Genomic DNA, 4477 nt, shown 5'->3' with positions numbered 1-4477 from the left:
GCCCCGCGGGCTGCGCTCACCGCGGGGCGGAGCCTGCACGACCCAATGAGCGGAGGCCCCGACATGGCCCCCAGGCCTCACTGGTCAGCCGCGGAGGCGTTGCCTGGAGCGTCGCCGGGCCCGCCCTTCCCTGTGCGGAACGTAGAGTGAAGCCGGAGGGCGTGTGTCCTTGTGGTTTGGGTCCCTGTGGTCGGAATTCATGAGTCCTGCTCCTGGGGAAGCTGCCATGCTGACTCCTGTGAGGCACTCAGGCGTCTGTGTGATCTCAGGCCAGAGGTTAGCCGGAGACATGAAGAAAAGCTAGCTTGGTGTTGAAACCGAGTAATCTGTAAACAGGCCACACAAATAGCCTCCTCTTTCTGCAGCAGGTGCCCCTGACCCCTCCACGCCACCCTCCCCACCACACCACCCTTCGTCCTGAGGGCGGTCCTGAGCACGCAAGCAACAAAGCGGAGATTGCTTACGAAAACCGTGGCCCAACTGCCAAATGTGCAGCTTGGATACTCATTAATCGCAGGCAGCCTGCCTTTTAAGGTACACTGAACTCTGTAATGATCTCGTACTTGTTTGTGATGATTGAAACAGGAGTGAGGGTCATATTTTTCTTAATAGCGAAACTACTGTAGAGAGAACTCTGAGAACTCTGGCAATTACCTAAGAGCTATTCAAATTTGAGCTTTTTTCAAGCATCATTATCTTCTTTTGAAGTACGCTGAGAAACTCTGCCTGATGAAAAATAATAGTGTGGCTTTGAAAAACTTACTGGAGTCTCAAATCCTTGCACACGATGCCTTTATAGTTGCACAATAACAGTGACAAACTCACAGGAAAAAGGAAGCACTCCCGTGTCACAACCGACCATTCACCTGAATCGAGAGTCCTACGCTTACAGGAATCATTGCTTTAAAACAAACAACAAAAATCTCCTTGTTCCCTAAACAATACAAATTTGACCTACTTAACTATTGTGACTATTTTCTAGGACTAGGGAATTTCTGTTGCTGCAAAGTGTTAGCTAAAAGTCTGGAACTTTATCAAACCAATTGAAAGAATACAGAAATAAACAGTTCTTAAAATTTTGCTGAAAGTACTGAGGCAACTTACTTTTCAACTTAGCTTCGGGGACACTTAGCCATTACACACCAGAGGAGCAGTGCCAAAGAACTGCAAGCTTTTAAGGCCTAGCAAAATTTTTATGACTAGGAAAAAATGGATGGATTCCAAAACACTAATAGATATTAATATATATTAAATTAATATTTTTCTATTAAAAATATGTCAACTACAACTCATCTCAAGAGGTATATATTGTACATGGGTATGTTTTATGTGATACAGTGGTTGCAGAAGAGAAGGGGCTAAAACAGTTCTAATTAGTTTATCTCCTAAAAATTCATGGACAAACCTAATTTGCACAAACATGGAATTTTTTTAGTGCTACTGTAATAAATGGCTCTTTAAAAGATGGCACCAATATAAATGCTCTAAATTAAGCCTTTTTTACTTTCATAAACTGAGGAAACTTTATTAGATGGCAGCTTAGTGTTTTCTGTAAAGGACTCCTATGACTCAGCAATTTTACTGGTCGGAATTTATCCTTCACTTGTGTGCAAAGATGAGCCAGGATGTTTCTTATACCTGTTCTTGCTATTTTTAATAGTAAAAGAACGAAAAACAGCTTAATTATCCATCCATTGGACACTAGTCACTCAGTTATGGTAGTTTTGTGATGGCTACAGTATCGTATAGAAGCAAGAGGAGATTTGACATTAGCTGGTATGTCATGATCTATAATTTCTGAGACAGCAAAGCAAGGTGCAAAGCAACGTGTATGTTATCGTCCACTTTTTCTAAAGAGTATGTACCATGTTGCATTATTTTTAGACGGATATATATAGTTTGACGTGTATAACGGTCATTCTAGTAGTAGAGACCGTGGACCTGTAATAGAAAGATAATTTTCTTTACACTTTCTTTCCTTTTGTGTTCAAGTTTTGGACCATGGGTATACACTACCTTTTCAACAGTAATAATTCCAAACTCCCATTTAAAAACTGCAGTTAAAAAATGTTATTTAGAATAAACTTTTTAAATGAATAAAAGACAGCTACTTTAAATATGGTAAATGCTATATGCTTTGGGGTGTATACTAATTTTTCATGTAAATTAGCTTATAAACAACAAAACAGAATTATCATAATACTGAAAAACTTAATTCCTCTTGGGAATGGGATTCATCATGGGCAAATAATTTAGAAGAAATGAGAGACTTCTCATTTTTTACATTTCTTTACTACTTAATCCTTTTATACAACACAAAGTTCATCATTACTCATAATAAATACTTTTTAAATACTGTGAAAATATCACTACTTCATGCATATATGCACAAAGACCTTGGTGTGTGTTTTTTATATACAACAACAATAATAGTATTATATACAGCAGTAATAGTAGTATATCTCCTTTCAGGCTCCTGGACCTGATTCCAATGTGTGTGTGTCTGTGTGTGTGCGTGAGAGAGTGTCTTCCCACACATAACACCAATCAATTCTCAAACACCAGCAGGGCGTCTGAAAATACAACTCAATTCTGATAGTATCTGCCTGCAAACAGCACCAGATTCCCCAGGTTAAAGGCTCCATCCCACAAAATTGCCCTTCGCCCCCCACTCCAGACTCCAGTCACAAGACCCAGGCAGTTACCTGTACTTCTGACCTACCTTCTACAGATTGGAGGTTCCAATGAACTCCCCCTTGGGTTCCATTAATTTGCTGGAGGAGCTCACAAAATATAGGAAAACACTTAAGTTTACCAGTTTGATAAAGGATGTTGTAAAGGATACAAGTTAACAGCCAGATGAAGAGATACATAGGGCAAGGAAAGAAATGAAGGAACTTCTATCCTTGTGGAGCTTAGGGCCCGGCTTGGTGGCACGTGGGAGCACTCTGGTTCCAAGCACGGAAACTCTCTCTGACAGAGAAGCAGGATCCAAGACAGCAATAAACTCTTCTCAGGGGTTTTTGTGAGGGCTTCATTGCACAGGCTGATTCAGCCTCCAGCCCATGCATGCCCTTGGGTGGGGTCCAAAAATCTCTCACTTACATGACAAAAACACCCATTTCAGCTTTAAGTCTCTTCAGTGTCTTCAGGAGCTGTGGATGAAGACCAGATATTCCGGGAAATACATATTTGGTCATATGAATAAATATGTATTTCTTTTTCTTTTTGAGAGGGCATCTCTCATATTTATTGATCAAATGGTTGTTAACAACAATAAAATTCTGTATAGGGGACTCAATGCACAATCATTAATCAACCCCAAGCCTAATTCTCAACAGTCTCCAATCTTCTGAAGCATAACGAACAAGTTCTTACATGGTGAAAAAGTTCTTACATAGTGAATAAGTTCTTACATTGTGAACAGTGCAAGGGCAGTCATATCACAAAAACTTTCAGTTTTGATCACGCATCATGAACTATAAACAATCAAGTCAGATATGATTATTCATTTGATTTTTATACTTGATTTATATGTGAATCCCACATTTCTCCCTTATTATTACTATTATTATTTTTAATAAAATGCTGAAGTGGTAGGTAGATGCAAGATAAAGGTAGAAAACATAGTTTAGTGCTGTAAGAGGGCAAATGTAGATGATCAGGTCTGTGCCTATAGACTATGTATTAATCCAAGCTAGACAAGGGCAACAAAACATCCACGAATGCAGAAGATTTCTCTCAAAATGGGGGGTGAGGTTCTAAGCCTCACCTCTGTGGATCCCCAATTTCTCACCTGATGGCCCCCCTGCGACTGTGCCTGTCTTAGGTTGTTCCTCCCTTGAGGAATCTTACCCATCTCTGGCTAACCAGTCATCTTCCGGGGCCATACACGGAAATGTAAAGTTGGTAAGTGAGAGAGAGAAGCAATATTGTTTGAAAAGGATAGCTTTTTACTTTTTTGCATATTTATGCCCTGTGGCTTCTATGCCCAGCATTTGTCTTGAGGTATCTTTACCACTTGGAAGAATTATGATACTCAGTAATTTTTGATATGAGGCACTAATTCTACTAAAGGGTTGTAATTAGGAAGGAAGAAGAAAAGCTATAGAAGTAGCAGACGAAAGAAAACATGGGAAGATTGATTATTTCTTTGACATATCTTCTTGTAGAGTAACATAAGCATGTATAGGTTTTAACAAACTACTAATTAAATTGTGTACATACATTAACATAATAGGAATACAGCTACATAACAAAAGCAGTCCTACAATTACCAGCCATATCCAGTGAAACCAAGAAAACCAGTTAGGTACTCTAGGCATTTGTGAAAACTTATCAATGATATGATGGATATTGTCTAACTGAATTTGCATAGTTTGAGAAAAATCAGACAAATTAAAACAGCACATTCCTGGGAACTGTTCACATCCCATATGTTCTTTTAACAGTAGATAGTCTATAGTCGCACGATTTT

This window comes from Manis pentadactyla, chromosome 4 (genome assembly GCF_030020395.1).
Source record: "Manis pentadactyla isolate mManPen7 chromosome 4, mManPen7.hap1, whole genome shotgun sequence".
Taxonomy (NCBI): Eukaryota; Metazoa; Chordata; class Mammalia; order Pholidota; family Manidae; genus Manis; species Manis pentadactyla.
Note: the sequence above shows the minus strand (reverse complement) of the source record.